Source organism: Puma concolor, chromosome A3 (genome assembly GCF_028749965.1).
Source record: "Puma concolor isolate L17-30 chromosome A3, mPumCon1.1.hap2, whole genome shotgun sequence".
NCBI classification, from domain to species: domain Eukaryota; kingdom Metazoa; phylum Chordata; class Mammalia; order Carnivora; family Felidae; genus Puma; species Puma concolor.
Genome location: NC_141669.1, coordinates 58,566,768 through 58,594,750, shown reverse-complemented (window position 1 = coordinate 58,594,750; position 27,983 = coordinate 58,566,768). Strand labels below are relative to the sequence as shown.

At 45.3% G+C, this 27,983-nt stretch overlaps 1 long non-coding RNA gene across 6 annotated transcripts; it reads left to right on the top strand.

The window, feature by feature from the left end:
• Positions 1 to 74: 74 nt before the first annotated feature.
• LOC147582475 (uncharacterized) lies at positions 75 to 24,888 on the top strand. Of its 6 annotated transcripts, XR_015249169.1 has the most exons (7): positions 75 to 562; positions 755 to 841; positions 3,033 to 3,117; positions 3,523 to 3,630; positions 3,907 to 4,013; positions 5,496 to 5,624; positions 19,302 to 19,800. It is a non-coding gene; the product is annotated as an uncharacterized LOC147582475 (long non-coding RNA). The 6 variants fall into 6 exon arrangements; XR_015249168.1 differs by lacking the exons at positions 3,523 to 3,630; positions 19,302 to 19,800 and adding an exon at positions 24,734 to 24,888 and having other exon boundaries at positions 82 to 562; XR_015249167.1 differs by lacking the exon at positions 3,523 to 3,630 and having other exon boundaries at positions 83 to 562.
• The last annotated feature ends 3,095 nt before the right edge of the window (positions 24,889 to 27,983 follow it).

Genomic DNA, 27,983 nt, shown 5'->3' with positions numbered 1-27,983 from the left:
CCGGAACCTCTGCCCGGACTTCATCCTGAGGCCGCAGTGCCTCAGGGGCCCCGTTCTGTGGCAACCTCTTTGCTTTCTTTGCTTTGTCTGTCCTCAAGTTGGTGAGGCCTGAGGCAACTAGGTCAAGGAGCAAAGACCACGCGGTGACAGGCCAGGAGGCCGGCTTTGGCAAGGGCGGGACTGTGAGCAGGGCTCACCGGAAGCAGCTGCACCAAGGCAGAGCTGAGATAACCGAGGCCTTTTCTCCGGGCACCTCAGAGCAATTTATTCTGCCTCGGCACACCCTTAGCTTCCAAAGGTCTGGGATCAGACCACAAGCCTCAAATTCTCTGAAGGGGAAAGCCTCTCTGCCCCACTAACCAACACCCGTGTCTGTGTCTGTGTCGATCAGCAGGGACTGCTCAGCCGCACATTGGAGTCCTGGTGTCCATAAGGAAGACCGAAGACGCTGGGCTGGGCACCTACATTCTCAGCCATTTCCACCTGCCGGTGCGTGAGAGAAGGTTTCAATGGTAGGAAGGCAGGCAACAGGGAAACTGAGAGGGACGGAGCTCCCGAGAAGGTAAGCACCTGGGGAATGCGAACAGACAGGAAGGGGGATGTGGTTTCTCTACGGCATCTGTTTCCATGGTAATGGTCCAGAAGGGGAGCAGAGGTCTCACTGGTACCAGGCCCTCACTGCCTGCTTCAGGCCAACGGGGAGACCCAGGAGGAAAGGTTGATGATTACAAAGACTTTCTATTGGCTTTTGCAGCAGAAAGCAGCAGCGCCCGCTCGGAGCCCTAGGGAAGAGTCAAAAACTACCATTCACGATCGTAGATTTTCCAGCAGAAGGTGCCAGGTAAGGCCAGCTTATCTGAGCAGGGTGACAGATCCTGGGCCAAACCCGCTAGGGTTTAAGAGAGCAAACTTAGAGGCAGAGAGAAGGTAGGGACCGAGGGGCAGACGCCAAGGGACTGGAACCAGGGCAGGTGCAAACGCTGGAACAGAATTGAGGGTTCCCTCCCAGCACAGACTGGGGTGGCTGAAGCCACGTGCCCTACAAGACAGCCAGCTGTCCAGCAACCAGGGGGACCACTGCAGTTTCCAGGGAAGTCTAAGAGGTGGTGATGCAAAAGTTAAGCTTGTCTGGTGCCACGGCTGATGTAGGCGGAAGAGCCGCCTGACAAGATTTCCGAGGACGTCTGTGTGATAGCAAAGTATGCTAGCAGATGGGGGTCCAGGTAGTAGCAAGCCGGGTTCAGACCCTAGCTCAGTCACTCACCGACTGTGTGACCTTGGGCCAGTCACTTGAGCTCCCTGTGAATGTCGGTCATCATTTAGAGAGGAAAATAATAGTACCTACTTACTAAGGTGGTGTGAGATGTGAAATAAAAAATGTGGAAAGTGCTCAGCATCTCCCCCGGCACCGTGTGAGTACTGAATTTATTATTATCGTTGACAAGCCATGATGTCTATGACATATTATTAAGTGAATAAATAAAACACATGTATGGCACAATCCTCTTTATGTAAAAAGGCACCATTGTATTTCCCTCTGTGTGTGCGTTTATAAACACATAAAGAAAAGTCAGGGGGAAAAAAGAAAAGTCAGGAAGGATCAAACTGTTAACAAACAATGGTTAATTCTGGGGAGTGGAACGGGGGAGTAGGTGAAAGAGGGTTTCGCCATTTCACTTACAAGCATCTGGACTGTTGGGGCCTTTCGGGGGTGAGGAGGGTGACGGATGTGAAGGTGAAAGGCATTTTCTGTCTTAAGGGGCTGTGATCTGCAAACAGTGCTTTGCTGAGGCCTCGGTACTGATTTATTGGTCTGAGAACCTCCTATGTGTCCTTGGGTAGCACTTACCAAGTTTCTCTCTATGGGTGATACTGTTTACAAGGCACACACTGCCTTTGCTTAGTGGCCCTCTTTTCCCTAGGGCCAGGGCTACCTGCCTGACTTGGCCCCAGTGCAGGCTCCAGACCAGTCTAGAGCCAAGCCAGGAAAACCTGAAGAGCTAGACACAGATTCTTTGGTACTCAGCCCTGAGTGGGTTTCACGGCATTGATCAGAGTTTCCTGATTCTGATTGCTGAGTGATGCAGAGACCGTTTTCTCCTTTTTCCTCTTAGCAATAGAGTACCCCTGTAGCAAGCTGGATAATGTGCGCCCCTTCCCCGGCCCAAATATCAGTTTCTAATCCCTGAAACCTCCGAGTGTTACCTTACTTGGAAAACAGATCTTTGCAGATGTGATTGAGGATTTCCATGATCTGGAAGGAGCCTAAAAATGCAATTACGTGTATCTTTGTAACAGCGAGGTAGAGGGAGATTTTTACCTGGACAGAAGAGAAGCCGATCTGGTTCCAGAGGCAGGGAATGGAGAGATGTGGCCACAAATCACAGAATGCTAGAAGGCCAGCAGGCATCAGAGGTTGAAAGAGGCAAGGAAGGCATCCTCCCCCAGGAGCTTCCACAGGAAGAGCCGCCCTCACACCTTGATTCCAGCCCAGTGATACTGATTTTGGACATACGTCCTCCAGAACCATAGAGGATCACTTTCTGTTGTTTTAAATCGCCAAGTTTTTGCTACTATGTTACAGGAGCCACAAGAAACTACTACTACCACCCTCCTCCCTACCACACAGGTAGGGACTTCATCTCCCAGTCCCTCTGACAACTGGGAGTGGCCACGTGACCACGTTTGGCCCACGAGTCGAAGTGGTGTGTGGGGGCGCCTGGATGGCTCAGTGGGTTAAGCCTCTGACTCTTGATTTCAGCTCAGGTCATGATCTCACAGCTTCGTGAGTTTGATCCCCGTGTCAGGCTCCACACTGACCCTACAGAGCCTGCTTGGGATTCTCTCTCTCTCTCTCTCTTTGCCCCTCCCTGCTCATACTCTGTCTCTCTCAAAATAAATAAACTTAAAAAAACTATTTAAAAAAAGAAAAGAAGTGATGTGCATAATTTCTGCTTCCCGGGTTTCAAAATAAAGTGTCTTGCCCCTCTCTCCACCACTGCCTTGTTTTCTTTTCCCTTCCCACCGCCCAGAACTCCATCACGGTGCTGGTCAGCATGCCGTGACCAAGCGGAGAGGACTCCCGGAGCAGCCGTCTCAGACACAAGGGTGAACACGGTGAGCAGAGGGGTCCTGGGGTCCTGGGCAACCTCACGGAGCCATGGTGTCCTTCACTGCTGCAGTTGCACAAGAGAGGAATGAGATTCTGTACTATTTAAGGCATGCTATGTCGGGTGTCTTTGTAACAGCAACAATACCCAGCTTATACTCCAACCAAACATTGGGGTCCTGTCTGGTTCTGCTAACCTGGGCCTCTGCCTACCTAGAAGCCCTCCCTACAGCCTGTGCCTGGGTCCTGGCTCCTGCTGATCTACCTCCCCAGGGTAAATGGCCCTCTTCCTGGATTTCTGAATATCACCCACTCCAGGATTATTGACTCTCATACTTTGCTTGTCTTTTGGGACATCTCCACTGCTCTGTGTGGAGCTGCCCGACCCGGACTCCTTGCGGGCACTACCAAAGTTGGCTTCACAACCGCACTTCCAGAGATCAAGCTCTACTCTCCCTGCTCCTTCAGCTGGTCGTGTCTCCCCGGAGCCCGTCCGCTCCAGGAGGAAGATTTGCTTCCAGGTCCTGACTCCTCCTTGTCCATCCTGTCCTGTAGCCACTAGCTAGACCATGCCTGGCTATGTTCTGAGATACGTGGGGGGAGGGGTGCCTGGCCTCGGGCAGGAAGCACACCGTCTAACTGCCAAGTCTTCCCTGACACCTTCCCCTGCTGACCCCAAGGCTGCCTGGAGTTTCTGCTTTCCACGCACACCAGCAAATGACTACGCCGGCTTTTTGTAATAGAGATGCCTTGCGTCGTTTGGCAGTTTACGCTTATGTTTGTTTTCCTTCACACAGCTTTACGGTTGATAATGTATCATCAGATAGGATGTTGGCCCGAGGACGTATACGGTTTCAGGAACACACATTTCACATTTGCCGAAGCACACGGGGCCTAGCTTCAGGTAAAGAATCACCTGGGCACACGGCGAGAAATGCGTTTGATTAACTCTGAGCTGCCGAAGGAAACTCATCCAGTGCCCTGGATTGGGCAGCTACTGTTTATTTATGCAAAGAGTAAGAGAAAGTCATTAAAGCCCCCATTCCTGGTAATTGTCTCAGAAATTGCATTCCCTGGCCTGGCAATTAGTTTTATACAAAGCAAGAAGATATTTGGGTTAATAACCTCGCGTTTTTATGACTCAATCAATATTTTGGTTGCTGCAGGCTGCTTTGCTACTGTAAATTTTGAGTACAGTGCTTGTGGGGTGTATAAATATTTAGCTAGCCATTGAAGCATCAATGAATGAAATCATTTCTTCTTTTCTTTAATTTAGAAGATACCGTTGGCAGTGTCCTGGCATGCGGTGTTCATTTTAGCTGCTGTCATAGACAGGGAAACTAAATTGCTGTTGTGCTTTATGGTTTATTACTTTGTCACTTTGCATCTCTATACAGCAAGCATCTCTTTTAGATTCATCTCCTTCCAATAGGCCTCGAATAACCTAGTCACTTGCTTCATATGGTTTTGATCTGATTTTAACTTTACAGCCATGTTACCCTGTGTTAAGCTTTGTAGTATTTTGTGCATGTGTGTTTATGTGTGTGTGCATGGTTTAGTATCACAGACATAGTAGGAGTCACAACTAGGACTGGTTATGAAGTCCTTCCATTTAGAATGTGATGACTTTAAAAAACAAAAAAAAAAAAAACCCAGATAGAGTCCAAAGCTATAGCTATTCAATACCGAAACAGTCACGCAAAGTGAAGCCTTCTTTCAACTGGTTGTTTTGTCTAAAGCAGGCTTTCCCAAAATATGTTCCTCAGAAAGTGTATTCCTGGGGTGCTAACGGGATTCTATTTTGTTTCTATTTGGAAAGTCAAGTGGAAAAAAAAAGGTAGTACAATCCAGTTATTAGTACCTGCACTAGCCAAAGACATCTTGAGAGGGAAGGACTGAACATAATTCTGCCCAGTGTTTTTCAGGCTGAATTATTAAGAGGGCTTCAATTCTTTAACAGTGTTTTAGAAAAGAACTATCAACTATTGTGCTTTTTTTTTGTAGCATGTGATTGCTTGGTGCTGGCACTTGCTTATAAAACTGAGTCAGTACAATAATCAGAGAGTTCTGGGGCGCCTGGGTGGCTCAGTTGGTTAAGCGTCCCACTCTTGATTTCAGGCCACCATCTCATGGTTAGTGAGTTCGAGCCCCACATCAGGCTCATGGCTGTTAGCGAGGAGCCTGCTTCGAATCTTCTGTCTCTCTGTCTCTCTATCTGTCTCTCTCTCTGCCCCTCCCCTGCTCATGCTCTCTCTCAAAAATAAATAAACATTAAAAAAATAAAATAATATTAAGCATGTTTCTTTACCATAGGCCTTCTCAGGACCTTTATATGTTAATGTGTGTAAGTCTTTTGTTTATTTTCATTTTTTTAATGTTTTTGCAGAGCATCTTAAAAGACTGATGTTCTGCCAAATATGCTGACATACTTTAGGCAATACTGGCCTAATCTCTACCTAACAACCCGCTTGGATTGAATTGCCTGCACTGACTGTTACTGGAGTTCATGATGGAGGTGAGAAGCCTGTATGTGTTTTTCTCCCCATCGCTCCATCCATGTCGGTCCACACCGCCGAATCCTGGGGGTTGAGCTTTAGGAACATCAGATGGGCTGAGGTTTGGACCTTGGCTCAGCCACTTACGACCTCTCTAATCTTCAGCAAGTCATTTAACCTCTTTGCCCCTCAGTTCCTTCATCTGTAAAATGGGGATAATCATATACCTTCCTCACAGGGCTGTCACATAGAGTAAATGAGATAATGCTTGGGAGGCATTTTGTACACCGCCTGGAACATAGTAAGTCTTTAACAAATCTGAGATTTTATTATTATAACCCATTCTGTAAAGCCCAGCTTAGACCGGATCCTCTTTGTGAAGCCTTGTGGGTTTCCTCCACACAGAATCAATTCCTTTTTCTTCTGTATTCTGGTCATTTCATACCTTTAATGTGCGATTCATTATAAATGCCTCAAGGAGAGGGGCTGTGCCTTATTCATCTCTGTGCTGCAGTAGCCTTCTAACAGGCCATCAAACCCAAAGGATGAGAAATGGACTCATCCCAACAGATTCAGCTTCCTTTAAGTCCTTGAAAGACCCATTCAAAAGTATCATTTACATGTTATTGCTCAGCCACAAGAGAAGCTGAGAAACGCAGTCTTCATTCCAGACCTCTCCTTAGTTAAAGCAATGCTGTGTACTACCTACATATGTATCTTCTATGTCTGCCTGTCTGTCTTGTCTGTCTGTCCATCTGCATCTATCTATTATCTATCTATCTATCTATCTATCTATCTATCTATCTATCTAAGATGAAGCCAAAGGGTCAAGGCTAATCCTGCAAAAATCCCTTTACCTGCTCTCTGGTGAGTGGAAAAGACTCTCACTGCCTTTAAGATAGTGATTTCAGGATAGGAAGACAACAGCTTCCTGATGTTATTAATATCACTGGGCCTTTGTCACACTAGAAAACATGTTTCATATCGACACACTTGAATACTACTTTAGAAAAAAAGCCTTCCAGGAAAAAATAACATAAGCGCCTCTGCAGCAGTAATGTCCCCACTGAGGCAGGGCGAGCACACACACTGAGCATTTCGACAGGAAAACATGCAGATATTTACTTTGGCATCAGCCAGATTTCACAGTTAGTACTTCCCAGGTCTAAGCTATATAGTCATATGTCTTCCAAAAGAACATGCAGGCAGCAATACGAAATCCTAGATTTAATCAAATTATACCTGTTTCTTTAGCATGAGCCAAGCTTTCTGCCAGTTCATAAGCATCTTTTCATTTGATTTTCCTGATGCGATACGTGAGTGAGAAATCGGGTTAATCCAGTAGTGAGGACATGCAAATAACAGAGACCTGATCTGAATAAGCGTTGGGCAGACAAAGCTTTACTGAGTATCTTTTCTTTTCTCGTTGAGGCAGAAAGGAGTTGATACAATCAAGGACACACAACTCTTCAATTCCCATGGGGAATAGCTAACTAATTCATGGAGAACAACAAAAATCCGCAGATGATCTAAAACCATCATACTGACGGGCAGATTTCACTTTCTCTTTCGATGAGATATCACCCAACTGGCAAACAAGCATAAACAATGATTACTTGTCCATTTTCCCTTTGCCCCCTTCCCCTTACGTCGTTTCTTCTTATTGAACTTCATAAAAAATATTAATGGAGTATTTGCTATTCAATGTAAGAAAGACAAACTCTAAGAAGGCATTGACCTCACTGAGTTTCATTAACAATGCAGTTGGTTTTATTTGTAGGTTTTGTTCATTTTAACCCAGATGGGGGCTCAATTATATAACTACTGGCCACCTCGGTTTTTACTTGTATATTGTAGAAAGGGTCCCACATTAGTATATACAAAAATATGGAATATATAGGGATATGGAATATTCCTACAATGGAAATATGCAATAGTCACAGATAGGAATATGGAATTCAGAAGGATTGAACTACCTCATTCTTTTTTAAACAGCTACATACTATGCCTTTGTGTGAAAATACCATAATTGACTTCACCAGTCCCTAAATAATGCACATTAAATATTTCGCTATTACAAATAATGCTACAATGAATAAACTGTATGTTTTTATTATTATTTTCTGGGCGAATACATCTGTAGGATAAATACCCCAAAGTTGAACTGCTAGTTGAATTGCAGAGAACATGTGCTCTTGTGATTTTGTACCTATTATAATGTCACACTGTCATTCATGAAAGAATACAATTTAAATACGTACTTCACAAACACTTATATATTTACTCTTATATATTTGGCACTTTACTGGTGAGTGCCTTCTCCAAGAGAGGAAATTACCAAATTTTATGAATTTTGCCAACTAGAAAGATACAAAAAAGTCACCTCGTTTTTAAAAAAATTTTTGTAACCTTTATTTATCTTTGAGAGACAGAGAGACACAGAGCACGAGCAGGGGAGGGGCAGAGAGAGGGAGACACAGAATCTGAAGCAGGCTCCAGGCTCTGAGCTGTCAGCACAGAGCCCCACGTGGGCCTTGAACCCGGAAACCACGACATCATGACCTGAGACGAAGTCGGTGCTTAACCAGCTGAGCCACCCAGGCACCCCTTCACCTCATTTTTAATTTGCATTTATTTTATTATGAATGAGGATGAGTACTTTTTGTATGTGACAGAGGTATTGAGGTCTATTCCTGGATTCTCTATTCTGTTTCATTGATCTGTCTGTTATGTGTCTTTTTCCAGAATTAAGAAGGATGATTTTCAATTGAAAAAGAATGTATAAGAACAGCCAAGCTCTACCACTGATGGGCTCAATTGAATGAATCCCTTCATCTCTTTGCTTTTAGCTTCTCCAGCTATAAAACAGGAGAGTTGGATCTGAAGAGCTTGTTTACTCCGTATATGTTGTTGAGTGTTAGGCTCTGCTCTGAGGATGCAAAGGAGGGGTCAAGGCAGATGCTGTCTCTGCTCTCATGGAATTTACAATCAGTGTGGGGAGGGGGCAGACACTAGTCAAACCCTGACACAGATCATTGATAGTCCCTAGCAATGGAAACAGAAAAAAGTGGGGAGCAGGAGCAGGAGCAGGGAGAGGACCACAGAGATTTCCTTTGGAAGGAAGTGAAGGAAGTGAAACAGATCTGCTGGAAAAACAGCTAGCCAGGTGAAGGAGGGGGTGGGTGCGTGGAAAGGAAGAGTTTTCCAGATAAACTTTCTGGCATGTGAGGATCTGGCATGAATAGAAAACTCTCTACTGTAGCTGAAGATAGAAAAATAAGGGGAAAGTGATAGGAGATGAGAGAGACTACAGAAGTAGGTAGGAATCAATCCATGTAGAGTCTTGGGTAAATATTTTGGTCTTTATCCTAAACATTTGTCTTACTCGGGACCTCTAGGAAGTCAATTCTGAGTTGAAGACTAAAGTGGTGTGTTTGTCCAGCATACAGAATTTCTCCAGAAAGCTTACGAGGAAAACCATATTTCAGAGCATTTCTTATCAGAGAGAAAGGAGGGAGTGATTTATCTGCCTAGTATTCTCCCAGCTTCCGTTGCCCATTGTTCATGTTTCACTCTACTGAAAGCTAATTCCCCTGTGCTGAGTACATCACTCAGCCCCTCAGTGGTCATGACCAAGATGGGGCATTTCAACCAAACCTGGAAGTTGAGGTGTATGTGAAACACCCAACCCAGAGAAATAAAAGGAAGGAGTCCAGGGAGTCTGAGAGGCACACAGATATTGTGTCCTACGTACCATTAAAAGAATCCACGCAAGAGAGTGACATAGTGTAGCAACGTTGTGGAGAACAGTTAAGTGAGCGTTGAGAATGGATGTATGGAAACCAGTTGGAAAGCTATTGAAATGGTCCAGAAGAGAGCAGATGATGCCCATGGTTGGTGGTGGCTGTGGAAATGGAGGGAAGTGAATGGATATGAGAAATTTTAGGAGGTGAAATCACCAGGCCTAAGGGAATGGTTAGATTTGAGAAATAGAGCAAGTTACCAAGTATGTCAGGTTTATGACTTGAGCAACCGGTAGATGGTGGCATCATTTGCTGAGATAAGAATCTGAGGTAGAGAATCAAGTTTAGGAGGAAAGATTATGACTTGGGGTTTGAACTTGGGGCTACGAGAAGTCCAAGGGAAGATTTTGAGTAGGCAACTGAATATATGAGTCTGATAATTGGCGCTATCGATGTGGATGGTAGTGACTGAATATGGAGTGAGAAAATCATTTTTAGCTTAAGAAACAGAAACATTGAATAGCTCTGTGGAGAAGGATGGTAATGGAAAGAAAGTAAAGAAAGAACAGGGCAGGAGTAGGAGGAAAACAAGAAGAACCCAGGGAAGAGGGTTTCAGGAGAGAAGGGTCCCAGGGAGACTAGGAAAGGTGAGTACTGAGTCCTTTGCCTTAGCAACATGGTGGCCATTAGTCATTTTAGCCAAAGTCATGGGGCTGAGGAGTGAGGGAAAATGATGAAAATGAAGAGTAGCATAATAACCTATTTGAGAAGTTTTACTGGGAAGGAGTAATATAGCAGGAAGGGAGTGTGGGTTGAGATGGGTGCCTTTGTGTTATCTTAAGAGGGACTTGAGTGTGTTTAAGTGTAAATAGGAGCGATTCAGTGTCAGAGAAGGATGAGTATACAGGGGAGAAGAGACATGTTATAGTGTCAGGCTCGAGAGAGGAAAAGAGGGGCTGGGATCCGGAACCCAGGGCCTGACCTTAGGGTAGAAAGCATCAGCCAGGATGGGAGGAAAGGAAGGGGGATGGTGTCAGGGTAGGTGGGGCTGCAGCCAGAAGTTGAGGGTCTGGTTCAATGGCTTCAATTTTTGAAAACTAGGAGGCAGGTTATATGCAGAAATGTGTGATGAGAGTTGGAAAGGTAGGAAGGAGAATAGAGAGAGTTTAAAATAGGAGAAACTCCCAACTTAGTGATCTTGAGAGAACTTCCCTCACGGGCAGCTTGGAGAAATGATAACTGGGTGGAGGGAAGAGGTGAAATGCAAAGAGAAGGAAGGGGGTCACAGCCAACCTCCTGACTTCTGCCTCTCTACTTACCCTCCAGCCAGTCTTAGCTCTGGTCCTCCAGCTCATAGACAAGGAAGGAAACAAGGCTGGTCTGACACAGCAATTCAGTGTTTCTGGCTTCCAGATAACGAAAAGGGTGTCGCTTTTGTGATCCACAAATAATAGCCTGACACAAGAACCAATCCATGTTTGAAACTTCTTTTATTGTGGCGTCATGGTGATACTTCCAAATGTTGACGCTGGAAAATAAAATATTGTGAGCATCCACTAAAATTTTAACACAGAAACATGTTAAAAGTCTTTTGTTCCTTGGGCTTTTCTTTTCGGCTAGAACAGGACCTAACTGTTTAACTTGCGGTTAAGGATTATTTGTGCGGGGCACCTTGGTAGGTGAAATGTAGGGGATTTGGCGCTCTGCCCATGGAACACTGGGCAGGAGCTCCAGTTACAAATTGCAGCTGTATAAAATAACAGGAAACGTGGGGCTTTGAAAGATTCCACTGGAAAGATTAATTATTTGGGAAAGAGTTATGCCACAGCTTCGTGTGTTTTTGGAGAAAAGGTGGCCCACGCCATTTTTAATAGTGCAAAAGAAAATTCTGCTACTAGACTAAAAGAGGAGAAGGGAGGAGCTCTTGTTTCTTGGAAGGGCTCACATTTAGTTTAAACACCATCCTCATTGTCTTTGTTAGAAGACAAGGAGCTAGAAATGAAAGCCACATGGAATCCCAGAAAGATCTGAGGCTTGTAAAAGAAAAGATCCGGATTTCCTAATTCTCTGAGATGACCTCCCTGTTTGTTTGTTTGCTTTAACTTTTCTCCCTACTGCCCTCCATCCTGCCCGTCAACATCTAACCATGTTCTATACGTCAATCCACCACGGACATTCACGTTCCTGTAGGCATAACGATGTTATTCAAACAAATTCCCAACTTCTGTGTGGACACTGACTTTGGATGACTCCGTGATATCCAGAAGGATAAACCAGCATTTACTGCACAGCTGGGATGACCCCAAAGATCGGACAAGCCAACACTCAATAGATTTGAACACAGCTTTCTGAGAACAATGTGTTTCTACACATTTGAGGTAAAATAATGCAGTCTCTCCAGGATGCTCTAATTGCGAACTGCCAAGAAATTGTAGGGGAGTTGGTATTTTGATGGAGGGAAAGGCATTTTCTTGAGTTCCAGAGACATCTGTCTATAAATGTATATAGAAAAGGGATATATGTTTCCATGTAGGCTCATCACTTTGTTTCATCTTGAACATCATTCATCTGAAATCGGCCTTGGAGAGATTTATTTGGCATGAAGGTTTACTTGAGCTATGGAAGGAGCAAATTTTCTCCTTCCATGCTATGTCTCTCACAGTTGAGCCTCACCACTAAGTACAAGAAATGTTTGTTATCTGACATGCTTGGGGAATGGGATGTTCAGGTTCATCAATTACTTGGATTGATAAAGGGCGATCATTTGAAGACTTGGCGTGCAGTAATATATGCTTCACACCCAATTGTGGTGCCGTAGAACTCAGACTTTCTCAGAGGATCAGGACTTCAGGACTTTAGAATCTTTCAGTGCCTTGGGTCATCTCTAGGAAGAGCAGTTAATCTCATGGAGAGTAGATGCGTAGTAAACTGGATATTTCCAGTTAATAGAAGGTCAGAAAAACAAAGCTTTTACTATAGTTCTGTTAAATTTCTTTCTTTCTTCCTTCCTTTCCTTCTTTCTTTCTTTCTTTCTTTCTTTCTTTCTTTCTTTCTTTCTTTCTTTCTTTCTTATTTTAGAGAGAGCTCGAGTGGGTGAGAGGGGCAGAGGGAGGGAGGGAGAGAGATTGAGAGAGAGAGAGAGAGAGAGAGAGAGACAATATAAAGCAAACAGAACTTAAGAGACCTTAAAAGAGACTTGAAAATAACTCAAGCCAATTCTTTTTCCACTACATCTATGCTGGCCCCATTCTGCTGGAGAGACCCTCTGAGGCCCTTGGTGGGACAGAGGCCTACTCATTCGCAGCGTTTACCTTGCTCACTGTGAGGAGCGGGGCAAACAGCACCTCTCCTCTGAACTTTTCCAGTCTTCCTAATGGTAGGAAAACCATATCAAGTGCACTGGGGCCCTTCACCCAGCTTGAGGAGGGAAACGCCTAGGAGCAACTCTCTCCCTAGTGTCCCTCACTACTGACACTTAGAACAAATCACTTAAAGATGAGTGACTGATGGGGCACCGCATGGCTCAGTTGGTTAAGCATCTGACTGTTGATTTTGGCTCAGGTCATGACCCCAGGGTCGTGGGATCGAGTCCTGCACCAGGCTCCTCGCTGAGCATGGAGCCTTGGAGCCTGCTTGAGATTCAGTCTCTCTCCTCTGCCCTTCTCCCCCACTCATGCTCTCTCTCTCTCTCTCTAGATAGAGATAGAGATAGAGATATAAACTTTTTAAAAATAGTTGAGTGACTGATAGACTCATAAAGGCAGAACTCTGATTTTTGGCGTTTTGTTGTTCTCTTTAACAAGTCCTGACCAGAAGGTCCAGGACCTTTTTTAAAAAGGGAGTTTATGGGGCGCCTGGGTGGCCTAGTCGGTTAAGCAGCTGACTTTGGCTCGGTCATGATCTTGCGGTCTGTGAGTTTGAGCCCCGCGTAGGGCTCTGTGCTGACAGCTCAGAGCCTGGAGCCTGTTTAGGATTCTGTGTCTCCCTCTTTCTCTGACCCTCCCCCATTCATGCTCTGTCTCTGTCTCAAAAATAAATAAACGTTAAAAGAAAAAAATTTTTTAAAAAAAGGGAGTTTTCTTATTACCTATTTTATTAATTTAGGGAGCCTCCCCTGTACCTACTACAACACTAAAAGTTCTGTACCTCTCTATTATTCTTTTTAAAAACTCATTTACTTATTTTGAGAGGTGGGGGGAGGGACAGAGAGAGAATCCCAAGCAGGCTCTGCACGGTCAGTGCATAGCCCCATGTGGGGCTCGAACTCATAAACCATGAAACTATGATCTGAGCCGAAGTTGGACACTAACCGACTCCTCTCAATGATTCTTAATAAAAGTAATATTTAAAATTTGTACGAAGCTTTCTCAAGGTACCACTAGACATTGTATTCTATGTGGATGGCACCCTGGAGTTGTGCAGTGAACAGCTTGTGCAGTTGAGCTGAGAGTCTTGTGCTTTATGGTTTTATTTTAAGAGAAATAGGCTCTTTCATATATATAGTAGTAGTAATTATCATAAAAACCATTGCTACCATTTTTTTAGCATATAGGATGGACCCGTGTATGTTACACAGTACAGAGTATACATCATATTTCATCTTCACAGGAAGTAAGTAGTTGGGATTTGAATTCAGTCCTGTCTGTCTGCCCAAGCCATGTTCTTTTCCCCTTCCTTTTGGATCCAACCACTCATTCTACAGGTGAGCAAACTCAAGCTCAGAGAGGATGCACGACTTGCTCTGGGTCACACAGGGTCTTCTACTCTATTTCACAGAACTTATAGGACCTTGATAAATGTGTAAGAATGTGGCCTTAAAGGAAAGTCTCAGAGAGACATAATAATATTGAACTCATACACACACACACACACACACACACACACACACACACAACATATAGCTCAAGCTCTTTGGAGCATTTTTCTGTTCCTTTTCCTTCACACATACTTGGCATCTTGTGGGAAGGTGGGGTTGGGTGGCAAACAGATCCCAAAAGAGGGGAACCCTGAGGGTATTTCCCACAGGCAGGTGCTTGGTTCTCAGCCTGGATTAATTGGAAGGAAAGAGGTGTTTGTTTGTTTGTTTTTAAGTTTATTTATTTATTTTTGAGAGAGAGAGAGAGAGAGAGAGAGAGAATGCACGCATGAGTGGGGAAGGGGCAGAGAGAGAGGGAGAGAGAGAGAATCCCAAGCAGGCTCCATGCAGTCAGCACAGAGCCCAATGCGGGTGTGAAATCATGACCTGAGCTGAAACCAAGGGTCCCATGCTCAACCGACTGAGTCCCCCCAGACGCCCAGGAGGGAAAGAGTTTAATTGTGAGGTGGGTTCAATGCAAGTCTGGAAAGTGAAATTGGAATTCTGTAGCCTAATAGTTGTGTGTTTTCAAAAATGAATATTGTAGGTTTTTTGTTCTTATTAAAGACAGCCCATGCTCATATAGAAAATTTATATGATACTGCAGAGAATAAGTAAAAAAAAATAAAATCCTGTTCCCCCGAAAGACTAATGAGGTTTGTTTATTACTTAAAAAAAGGTTTTTAATGTTTATTTTTGAGAGAGAGAGAAAGAGACAGAGTGCGAGTGGGGGCAACAGGGGTTTTTATTGTCCTTGGGTTTTTATTGAGGCTTCATTACACAGGCAAGGCTGATGAAATCATTGGCTACTGGCAATGAGTTCAACCTCCAGCTCCTCTCCCCTCCCCAGAGGTCATGCGTGTGGGGAAAGAGGGGTGAGAATGTTCCCCCAGCAACCAGCCCCCATCCTAAGCTCATCTTGGGACTTTCCAAAAATCACCTCATTAATGTAAACTCAGGTACGGTTGAAGGGGCTTTTTATAGGAATAACAAAAGACACCCATTTCTTTTTTCCTCCTGTTATCACTTAGGAAATTCCAAGGGTTTTAGGAGCTCTCTACCAGAAATGGGGACAAAGACCAAATCTATATCTGTATCTATATCTATATCTTAATATAAATCACAATATCATAGGATCCTTACAGTGTCTCACATGTTACACCAATGCTTTCTAAATTTCTTTTTTTTATTATTTTTTAAATGTTTATTTATTTTTGAAAGAGTGTGAGCAGGCGAGGGGCAGAGAGAGAGGGAGACGCAGAATCTGAAGCAGGCCCCAGGCTCCGAGCTGTCAGCACAGAACCTGATGTGGGGCTTGAACTCACAAACTGTGAGATCAGGACCTGAGCCGAAGTCGGGTGCTTCAACGACTGAGCCACCCGGACGCCCCTTTCTAAATTTCTTTATGCTTAACAACCATATTATGGATTGAGGAAGATCTTGGCCTAAAATACTCTTAATTCATGCTAGTTTTGGAAGCTTGGGGAGATCACTGACTTAGTGCAAAAGAAGGTGAAGAAACGTAACACCGATTTGTTAGTTATTCCTGGGGAAGTAACTTCACATTTGCGATGCTGGAAGTTGTCATAAACAAACCTTTTATGATCATTTGAAAAAGCAGAACGGTGAGTAGTTATGTCAGAGAGACCAGTGAAAACATGAGTTGGCCAATGCTATGCGAATGGGTACTTTGTAGTTTGGGAAAAAATTTCCAGTGACAGCATCCCATGCAGGGTCCAAGAGAGTCCCCAACAATCCAGATGGAAGTGAGAGTGAATGCCTAATAAATGGCTCCAGGGACAATGAGGACACTGATGACCAAGAGGTGTGTGAAGAGTTGGAATAGATTTGTTTTATGGAATAGAGTGGGAAAACAGTGATACTTACAAATTAATTTTTTGTATAAATTAATTAATTGAATAAATGATATTAAATATGTATAATAATTCATAAATTTAATAAGCATGTCACAGTTTTATCTATGTCACTAAGGTTTTTCTGTGCTCAGGTTGACCAAAACGCTATGGGAGGATTTCCCCTTTGGAAAGTTTAGGTCTGCCTTATATTTGGTGCCAGCTTCTGTTTGGGCACGTGTGGGATCTTTGCCCAAAGTGAAACAACTAGGAGGGCAGAGTCAGATGGGTCAGACTTTTTTGCCTTAATGTGTTTGCCTTAATTCTCCAATGAGACCAAACTTCATAAAATCTAAGTCCCTGGCCCCGTGGTCCACTTACTTCATTCAATTTCAACTCAGAGCATTTATTGAGCACCTACTACAATGGAGGATTCGTTTTTCAAACCTGTGAATCACTTTTAGCACTGAACTAAGAGAGAAAAGACTGACGTTTAACTGAAGATTGAGAAAAAGGACTAATTTGACTAAGAACAGCTCTGGATTCAGGTTTTATAGTCCATTCTCCCTGTTAAGCAACATGAGTTTTAATCTTCCCTGTTCTCTTGTTTACTTCCTGAGAAGGATTAAAAGATGCCTATAACCTCAGCCCCAGTAGGACAGCCTGCAAGGAACAAATCAGCATGCAATTTCCCTTTGTCACCTTTAAAATAAACAAACAGGGGCGCCCGGGTCGTTCAGTCGGTTGAGTGTCCGACTTCGGTCAGGTCATGATCTCGTGGTCCATGATGCGTTTGAGCCCTGCATCGGGCTCTGTGCTGACAGCTCAGAGCTTGGAGCCTGCTTCAGTTTCTGTGTCTCCCTCTGTTCCTCCCATGCTCATGCTATCTCTCTCTCTCTCTCTCTCTCCTTCAAAAATAAATAAAGATTAAAAAAATTTGAAAAAAAAGAATTGAGTTAAATTGTAGGACACCCAGCTTGTGTCACATGGGCTTGGTGTGTGGAAAACCCACACATCTGGTGACCAGAAATGTCTTAAGTATTGAGTAAGAGTAGTAAAGGGGACACACAAGAGTGTGTTGTTCCTTTACAGACCCAAAGATAAAAGCACTTGCCTCTTTTCTGAATGACAATTTCAGGAAAAAAACACCTTGCCTTACTGATAGACATATGTAGTGATTAACATCTTCAGACTCTACATGCCCAGGTAGAAAATGTGGATAATAATTGTAATTAACTGTGGACTCCATTGGAAGGTAGGAACCATCCAATTTATTCATCTTTGTCCTCTATGCCTAGCACAGTGACTGATTCATAGCAAGTTCTTAACAAATATTTGTCTAACAAGTGAATGAATCCAAAAGCATGACTCTATTTACAAGGCATGCATCCACGTCTGTCTGCCAGACTGTCTTGACACCGGGCTCGTCTTCTTGCAGGTCCTGGGGCAGGAAATAGAGAACTTGGCGATGTACCATGATACATAGTACTCCACACACTTTGATTTCAAACCCACCTAAATTTGAATGTATTCAGACAAGACGATGCTAGGGTGTTCCTCTCCCGCTTTTTTTTATTAAGTGAGCTCTACACCCAACATGGGGCTTGAACTCATGACCCCACCCCACATGGTGCTTGAATTCATGACCCCAAGACCAAGAGTCACATGCTCTACTCACTGAACCAGACAGGCACCAGGTAAGAGGCCGATTTTAGATGCTGCTGCTTCCACTCACTCTGGGCATAGCCCCATAACTTCTGGTTCTGGGACCTGCACTATGGGAAATTCCAGCTGAAGTAGAGCAAAGGTTTGCTCTGAGAGACTAGTCCAGGCTTGGGGTGGGGGTAGGAAACGCTGGGGCCAGTGCCACATCAGAGAGGGGAAAGGACCCACATATTACGAAAACAATATCTAAGGATAGGGACTAGCAGCCAGAACTGAGTTTCCATCAACAAGTCAAGAGTATGGAGGAGCGCCTGGGTGGCTCAGTCGGTTAAGCGTCCAACTTCAGCTCAGGTCATGATCTCACGGCTTGTGAGTTCATGTCCCGAGTGGGGTTCTGTGCTGACAGCTCAGAGCCTGGAGCCTGCTTAGGATTCTGTGTCTCCCTCTCTCTCTGCCCCTCCTCTGCTCACCTTCTGTCTCTCTCTCAAAAATAAATAAACATTAAAAAAAGGGTATGGAAGTTAGGTGGCAGTTGCATGGACAATTCAGAACCCAGGTAGAGAAATCACAAGAAAACTAATAACCAGTCAGAACACGATTGGAAAATCAACACCAAATTTATATTTACCTAAATAGGTATCACTCCATCACCCTGATTATTAAGGGGACTTTACCATAGCCCTTCTGTGCGTGTGGGTGTATGTCTGAGAGATGCATGTGTATCATGAACTATAGGGGATTCTCAGCCTCTTAAAAGGCTGAGAAAATGAGAGAAGGAGAAAACAAACATCTGCCGAGGACCAGGAAGGCCAGGCACAACAGTGCTCTGGTTCCACTGCCAAACGGCCTAGATTGAAGACCCAGCTCTCCTGCTTACCAGCTGGCTAAACTTAGCCAGTAATGAACACCTCTGCTCTCCGTTTTCTACTTTCAAATGTGGATAATTCTAGTACCCACCTGGTGGGGCTGTTCTGAGGATTGCATGAGTTAATCCGCATTGTTGTTGGTTAAAAAGAGCCACAGAAGCTTTGTTATTCCTCCTGTCGAATAGTCTATATCCCCTCCCCTTGAGCCTCGACTGTCCCTGTCACTAGTTTCGACTGATCGGCAGAATAATGGCCCCCAAAGATGTCTGTGTTCCAGTCCCAAGAAACTGTGACTATCTAATGTTATACGGCAAAGGAGAATTAAGGTTGCAGGTGGAATTAAAATTTCTAACCAGCTGACCTTGAGGTAGGGAGGTTATCCTGGGTTGTCCACCTGGTCTAACGAAATCACAAGGGTCCTTAGGAGTTAAGAGGGAGGCAGAAGAGTCAGAGTGACATCGGGTTAGCCCTTGTTGGCTTTGAAGATAGAAGGAGGGCACAAGCCAAATAATGCAGGCATCCTCTAGAAAGCAGAAAGGGAAAGAAAATGGATTCTCCTCCAGAGTCCCCAGCAAGGAACACAGCCCTGCTGAGATCTTGGATTTAGCCCAATGAGTCCCATTTTAAACTTCTCACCTCCAGAACTACAAGGTAATGTATTTGTGTTATTTTAAGCCACTAAATTTCTGGTAATTTTTTTTTTTTTTTTTTGCAGCTGCAATAGGAAACTAACACAAAGCAATAGAATTGGGCAGAGTTGTGCCGTGTAATATCTAAAGTAGGGCCTTAAGGGATCTGCAGTTTCTAATTTCATCCCTCTGAAGTCAGATGTCACGTAGAAGTCCATTACGGCTAGTCACCATGCTGTGAGGAAGCTCAAGCTAGCCAGATGGAGAAGCACCAAGACGCTAGACATGAAAGTGAAGCCTTGTGGGTTCTTCTAGCCCAGTCCAGCCACCAACTGAATACACCTGAGTAAATGACCCCAGCTGACACCTGTGGAGCAGAACCACCCAGCTGAGCCTGCCTCAGAACTGTGAGAAAAGTTGTTTTAAGTCACTAAGTTTTAAAGTTTGGGGTTTTTGTTGTTGTTGTTCTTTGTTTGTTTCAGGGGTTTTTTTGTGTGTGCAATAGATAACCAAAACTCTTAGAAAGCACTTAGAACAGTGTCCACCACATAATAAGCATTCAATAAAAGTTGATTAATCATTATACTAATTTAGTTATACATACAGAAACTTCTCAATAATCCTGTTAAATAGGCGTCCTAGTCCATTCGGGTTGCTATGACAAAAATGCCACAGACTGATATTTACAAACACACAAAGTTATTTCTCTCATTTCTGGAGGCTGGGAAGTCCAAGATCAAGTCACTCTGTGTGCAGACTCTGTGTCTGGTGAGGACTGGCTTCCTGGTTCGTGGATGGCTATTATTTCATTTTGTCCTTACATAACAGAAGGGAGCTCTCTGGGGGTCTCTTGGGTCCCTTTCATAAGGGCGTGAGGGCTCCACCCTCATGACCTAAACACTTCCCAAAGGTCTCCCCTCCAAATGGTAATTAGGTTTCAACAAACAAATGAATTCTGGGAGAACACAGGCATTCAGTCTATAGCCGCAGGTATTATGCCATCTGTGTTGATAGTTGGGATTATGGTTGTGTTCACTCCCTTTCCCCTCTCGCTGTGAGCAGAGGGTACTCTCATGCCACTGATGTTGGGCTTGGTCTTCTGGCTTGTTTTGGCCAATGGGATGTTAGCAGATGTGACACCTGCAGAGGCTTTACATGTGCCTACACAGTGGGGCTTCCCTACTTGGCCTTCCGCCATTGCCCTAAGAAGACGCCCAGGAGGTCTGTGGTCCTCAAAGAGCAAGACGTATGTGGAGCAGAGCCACCCAGCCACCCCGCAGACCTGGGAGCCTGGTAACGCATGCTCGTTGTTTTGTGCCTCTGAGGTCTGGGGTAGTTTTCATGCAGCCGTAGCTGACTAACAAACAGTCTCTAGGTGAGAAAATTGAGGCCCAGGGAGCTTTGTTTAAAAACAAGACAAAGCCTATGGACATGTTCATAATAAAAGAAGCTTTTTATTTAAAGAGCCAAATGAGATCCCTGTACTGGTTTCCTAGAGCTGTCAGAACAAATTACTACAAACTGGTGACTCCAAACAACAGAAATTGATTCTCTCACAGTTCTGGAGGCTAGCAGTCCAAAATCAAGGTGTCAGCAGGCCACGCTTCTCCTGAAGGCTCTGGGGGAGAATCCTCCCTTGCCTCTTCCAGTTTCTGGTGGTCCCAGCAATCCTTGGTGTTTCTTGGCTTGGAGATGCCTCACTCCAATCTCTGCCTCTGTCAGCACATGGCTTTCTTCCTCACCTGTGTCCCTGTGTGATTTCTCTCTCTCCTTTCTCTTAGGCAAACACCAGTCATGGGATTCAGAGCCCACACAAATTCAGGATGACCTCATCTTAAATAATTACGTCTACAAAGACCCTGTTTCCAAATAATGTCACATTTGGAGGTTGTTGGGTGGACGTGAATTTTGTGGGAACACCATTCAATCCAGAGCAGTCCCCCTATTTAATCCTAGAAAACTAGGGATATCATTAGACAGACCATGCTCAAATGAGAGCTTCAGGCAAAAATCCAGAGGGCGAGTAGTTCAAACCTTGAGGGAAACAGGTGGGAGAGACCTCAGGTCGAAGGTAAGACTGAAACTCCACTTAGACATTTCATACATCTCTGACTGTTTGGGAGCTATGAAGGATGCCTTTGAAAGCTAGTGCTCTTAAGCTAACCATGAAGGTGAGCATTGCTCGCTTTGAGTACAACTCTCAAGCCATTTTAGAAGCCCACATGATGAGGCACCCTTTTCTATCCACTGCTTTTCCTGTCCATGCCTTCTGTGATGTGCCTCTATCCTGATGAGCCCCTTCCCTGGAGGTGGGGAGCCCCTGGACACCGTCTCTCTAATTCTTGCTCTCCTCTGGGAGATTTATTACAGAGGAATGTATTTCAGAAGTTTGGGAAAACAAATGCACCCACGTAACCCTTGGCAAAACTACTTTCGAGAATCTACAATCTGGCTATTTCAAAATCAAATCTGTGTGTGGACAAGACAAAGCTTGCAATCCTCAGCTAATCCATTGGGCATCCCAAGTTCAAAAGTAGAAAACACCACTTCCTGGGCTAGTTGATCCAAATACAAAACAGAATGTAAAATGTTATTACTATCAGAAGTCCTACTGGGCTCTGAGGTCAAGCAGACCTGGGTTCAAATCCCATTTTGACTACTAAGCAGTGATGAAACCTTGATATGTACTTGCTCTGAGCCTCAGTTTGAAAATCTACAGAAAGGTTCTAATAGTCAGGCCAGAGGGTTGCTGCGAGGATTAATTGAAAGAGTAAACTGTGAAGTGCCTGGAACAATGCAGGGTGTGTAGCAGGTCCTCAGGGGTAAATTGTTCAGGTCTGTTGTTCTTATCTTCCTGCACGGACAATAGGTGACAGGAGGTAGAGATGTGTTAGCCATCATTGATCTCAGGAGAGTCCCCAGGTGTCAGGATTGTGCATCCTCTCCTCTCCCACCAGACTGTCCTCAGGGCACACAAAGCGGGGGTGGGGGGGGCGGATGGCAGGGAGACCCCTGGAGTCGGGAGTTTGGAAGGAGACTGGACAATGCAAAGATTAAGGGGCAAGCGAGACACAAAAGCACTAGGAGAAGAAGCGGTTTCATCTTCCAGGGGTTGCTGTGGGCTTTCTTGCCCCTCCTGAAAGGAGGGACAGGCAGTGATGAAGGAGAGCAAAGAATGAGGGCTCCCTGGTGGAGGGAGCAGGCATGAGGGAGGGGCGTGAAAGGGGATGCAGAGACCAAGAACTGGCTCGGGCAGGGAGAGGCGGGGCTGTCTGTTAGGCCAAGGCCAAGTCACAGGGGGAGAGATGGAGCAGGGACAGAGCCAATCTGGCCACCGGTAATCAGCACTGGGGCCACTGTGTCTGGGCCACCTCGTATAATAATGAGAGCTAACATTTATAGAGCGCTTACCATGGTTATATATCAACTCATTTCATCTTTATTACAAGTCTACAAGGCGGTCACTGTTACTGCCTTCTCTGAGGCTCAGAGAAGGTGTGGCTGCCAGTTCCAAGAGGTGAGCCAGCGATCCTCACCTCCCGGTCTTACACCCCCGAGGACTTCCCTCCTACCCTGAACTGGAGTTGCTCCCTCCCTGATACTTGCCTGTGACCCTGCCTTCCGAGGGCGTGTTTCTATAGTTCAGCCTTGGCACCCTTCGTACAAGCTGGTGGCATTTCCCCTCTGCTGTAGGTGACTCCCACCTCGCCCTGAGGTCCTGACCCAGCCACGCCTGTCCCTTCCTGCCCGTCCCCTGAGGGCTGGGAAAGGACGGGTTTGATTCTGGTAGTGAAGGAGGGAGACGAGGAGGAGATCGCCCCAACTCCCAAATATATAACTGTTCCTCCCATCAGGGGATCAAAAGGCCTTAAGGAGACAAAGTCTTTTGTTCTATAAATATGATCGGCAAGAAATCGAAAGAGCGAATACTCGGAGGAGAAAGAAGTAGGCGCCGACTCGAACTAGCACCAAGTCTCAATGATTCTGAGAGCTGAGGTCAGAGCAGGGAGGGTCCAGAGCCTGGGGCCCGGACTGGAGTTGAGAGATGAAAAGACCCACAGAAGGAAAAGGCAGGCAGAAAGGGAGGGCTTGGTTCAACCCAAAAGAACAGTAGTTCCTCCAACTAGTCCCGTCTGGAAGAGCTCCTGAGGCCCTTGTTCCCAAACCTCCAGGTCTCAGCCAGGACAATGCTGGGCAGGCAGCTGACTGAAGGAAAGGGGTGGGTGAAAGCAGTCGGATCCGTTCACCGGACACTGATTTGCCAGAAAAGGAAGTGGGGGTGTCAGGGACATTATTTCCACTTCCTGGATACGTATTCAAACATGGAACAACTGAGTCCTAACAGGACAAGGCAATAAAATAGGCGACCACCCCAGGTGGTACCACACCCAACACGGCTCAGAAATGAGGAAGAACTACTAGCAGTATTTTTAAGGCTTCCAGAGAGCAGCATCTGGTTGCCACCTTCCATCTAAAGCACAACAAAGATGCCTCAAGAATACTCTAAAAGGAAAAAAAAAGGCCAGCTCCAAAAAGGTTGAACACAACCTCTTTGCCTTTTAGTAAAATTAAATTGTGGTACATCCCGACAATGGACTGCTATGTGACCACTAAAGAAACTTAGCTGCTTTCTATGTAGTGATATGGAACGATCCTTGAGATAAATGTGGAAACATCCAGAGGCAGATCGTCCTGGAGAATAGGCTACAGAGTGCGCAAAATACATCTTTATTTGGGGGGGGGGGGGCTCAGTGAAGCCTCTGACTTCGGCTCAGGTCATGATCTAGAGGTTTTTGAGTTCAAGCCCCGCCCCACCCCACATTGGGCTCTGTGCTGACAGCTCAGAGCCTGGAGCCTGCTTCGGAATCTGTGTCTCCCTCTCTCTTGGCCCCTGCCCTGCTCATGCTCTGTCTCTCAAAAATAAATAAATATTTTTAAAAAATTTGTTTAAATACATTTTTACATTTGTGCAAAATAATAACATCTGTATTCTTGTATATGTGTGGAGCGTCTCTAGGAGAACACACATGAATGTGTCTGAGCTACTGAAAATAATGAGGTTATGAGTCAGGAGAGCGATTCTCCCTGTGGGGGGCTCTGGGGTGCCGCTAATATTCCATTCTCGACCCACGTGCTGGTTATACGATGTGTTCAGTTTATGAACGCTCACTTGCCGGTACTTAAGATTCATGTACTTTTCTGTTATACTCTGGTACAGTTTTCAAAAACAAAAAAAAACAAAAAAACCTTTGAGGAAGAAATGACATAAAATAATTTTGAATAATAATGAAAACATAACTCCAAGCTCAGGCCATCCAGGAGGCTCTCCGTCCCCCTCCCAGCAGATTCGTCCCGACTGTTCCTCACACACCCAATTCAGCACAGGGGGTGAAGGAGGCTTAGGTTTCAACGTTCCCCGATCTGGCCTCATTTACTCTTCCTTCACACTGACCTCAGCCTCTCAGCCTCTTTATCAATTGCTTCAGGACTTTTTTTTTTTTTTCTTTTCCCCAAACAGATTAAGCCACAGTTGTTCATCTGTTCAACAAAGTCTGCCCGCTGCGCAATCTGTGGCTCTCCAGGGCTGGGGTGTTGAAGAAAACCTGCTGGCTGTGAAACAGAAGGGGAGTTGTTTTATTTCATGCCGGTACTTTTCAGTGTGAGCAAGCTTATTTCTTGTTAAAAAAAAAAAAAAAAAAAAAAAAGAGGCAAAGAGGCAAAAACTTAATCTCTCAATCCTTTGAATTGAGGAGAAATTTTTAAAAACATACAATTTTCCTCATACAAGGTAGTGGTATTTTTCCTAAGGGGGACACAGATTGCCCCAGAAAGAAGAAAAAAAATGAAGTTCTCTCCAACCCCATTTTCAAATTTGATCCCGGGCATTCCCTTTGAGGGAAGTTGGGTGTTTGCCCAGGAAGTTGTGAGCGGCAGCCAAGATTCACTCACACCTGGGATATATAACCTCCTGCAGAAGCGGGCAGGGGAGAAGCCTGGCATTTATTGGAGGTCCTACTGGGTGCGAGGCACCGCGCTCACCACTTCCACCATTATTACCTTCGTGTGACAATAACTAGGAAGTAGACCTGCTCTCTTGCCCACTTTGCAGAAGGAAACTAAACCTCCAAGTGGCTAAGGATCTCCCCCGAGGTCATGCTCCGTACACACCCCCAGGGCGGAAAGCAGCACTTTACTATTGTTGCTTCTGGTTCTCTGCAGGTGTCTGCGTGGTTCTCACTTGGGGCTCAGGCATCTACAGTTAGATGTTGGCCATGGCTGCGGTTACCCAGAGGCTCCGCTGGGCTGGATGTCCCCATGTGCTTGCTGAGCGAATGAAAGCTAGAGCCGTCACTCAGTGTCAGAGGTAGCCTCTCTGAGAGGGACTGTCCTGAGAAGCCCGGGCAGAGGCTGCACGTCTCCTCTAGCTCTGGCCTTCAGCACTACTTCTGCAGGTTCTTAGAGTGAATCAGAAGCCAGGCTTAGGTAATCAAGATGGGGGTGGACCCCATCTCTCTCTCTCTCTTTTTTTTTTTTACATGTTTATTTATTTTTGAGAGAGAGAGAGAGAGTGTGTGTGCAAGCAGAAGAGGAGCAGAGAGAGAGGGAGACACCGAATCTGAAGCAGGCTCCAGGCTCTGAGCTGTCAGCGCGGAGCCTGAGGCAGGACTCCAACCCACCAATCTTGAGATCACGACCTGAGCCGAAGTCCCACGCTTAACCCACGGAGCCGCCCAGGCGGCCCTGGACTCCATCTCTCAATGGGAGGAGGCGTGAAAAGAATTTGCAGCCATCTTAATCTACCACACCTTGAAAGCAGTGAAGCCAGGATTTGAATCCAGGTCACCTGACTCCTTCCTTTGTAATCCCTACAAGCTTAACCTCGAACCTTCCCAGCTACTGGAAATGGCCATTACTGATTCTGGCGTTTGAAAAGGCAGTTGGTGGCAATATCAACACCACTCGGATACCTCTTACTAAGGATGCCAGCGTTGGCTGCATCAAGCTCTCCTGAGAAGCGCCTCAGTCTCCCCGCTACCCACGGGAAGCCGCCGTCTTTCCTAACGGAAGGTGGTGCCTTCGAAACCATTGAACCCAACGCCTGCAAAGCTTCACAGGTGCCAGGTGTCCCTCCTTCTGAGGTTGCTGATTCTTCTACCGTAAGATGCTGAGCCCTCGTTGAACCTGGACACGCAGGTTAGGAGTTCTCTGGAGGTTCTCTGATAAGTGCTGTTTGGAATCCTGGGCAAAGGTCTGGGCGTTTCGAAAACCACTTTTTACCGTGGTTTCCTTTAGAAGCGAGAGCCCCAGCCACGTTCCCCTGCCACCCAACCTTGGTTACTGTCCCGACCGTGACCTGCCCTCTCCAAACATCCAGCCGCACACTTCTCTTTGGTTCGTCTCTGCTGTTGTGTCCCATGCTCCTCCAGATTCTTCTGCGGCGCTGTCTGGCACTAGGATACCAAGGCGTGATGGGTTTCACTGGGTATAAGAAAAGCCCAGTCCTGGGGCACTGAGGGTCAGTCAAAACAGGTCAGGAGGAAGACATCCATAGAAAATGGAGGCACTGTCCCCAGAGGGGTCTTCTATTCCTTCCACACCACTGCAGTGTTTGTTCATTCTTCAGATCCTCAGGCTCCTCGTCGGCACCCGTGCCATGCCAGCCACTGTCCCCTCCCCCACGGTTCTAAGCACCTCTTTCCGGGCCCCCCACCCTCTCTCCTCTGTGAGGCTCCCAGAGCCCCCTCTGGTGCAGAACCTCCTGCTTCGGGTGTTCATTGAATGAAGAAACCTTGCTGTTAAATTTTAGAAAAAGATTTTAAAGCTGAGGGGAGGAGGCAGCTCAGGGAATCTCAATGCTGCAAATTGGAGAGTTTAAAACCTAATTACTGTCTGGCCTCGGCCTCGAAAAAGGCCTCAATCAATATTTATTGAATGATTAAGCAAACTTTACATTCACACTGTTGGTAAATAAAAGGATTTTCCTAATAAGCAAATCATTAGAAGAGATTGCTAGAAGGAGTTTAACTTAATTAAGAGGATACTTCTCGAATGTTTTGTTCTATCCATTCCAAATAATAGGCTTCTTACAATTTTCAAGTGTGCCTTAGGTATTTGTTAAAGAATGTCTAAGACTTGTCTCCATTAGATAAGATTTCCTATCAGTTTGTGTTGGCGCTTAAAAGTAATAACAGTGAATGTCTTGTAAATGGCCTTTTCTCCCAACTTTCTACCGATTCAAAATGGAAATAACTTCTTTCATCCGCCAAACACCAAAACGTATCCTGGCAAGGTAGATCTTAAGAACACAGCTTAGTGTCTTCGTGGGTCAAATAGAGATAGTAATGGCCATCAGGGAGCGGTCGTTGAGAATTCAACGAGATTGTGACAGGGAAATATTTTGACAAATTTACAAATGCTTTTTAAACTGTGTACTTATTTCCTAGTGTCCCTTGCCCTCCTCCCGATTCTGTCTGTAGTCTTTCCTTATCGCCTTGAAGTCAGCTAGCTTTTATTGCCTCAGGGGAGGAGTGATAAGGCAGAAAAGCCACAAAACTACTTAGGAGTGGTAAGGAGGCCTTTCGAACTGCCAAATTTAACCCTTGAATGATGGAAGCATCAAGTTTGTGGCATAAATATTAAACACGGAAAAACAGAGAACTAGGCACATAAAGATTATCAAGGCTATGGAAGGGAGGAGAGAAGCCAAAGAGAGGCAAAACATTGGTAGTAGTGTCCCTGAGAAAAAGGCGTACCCCAGGGAGGTGGCT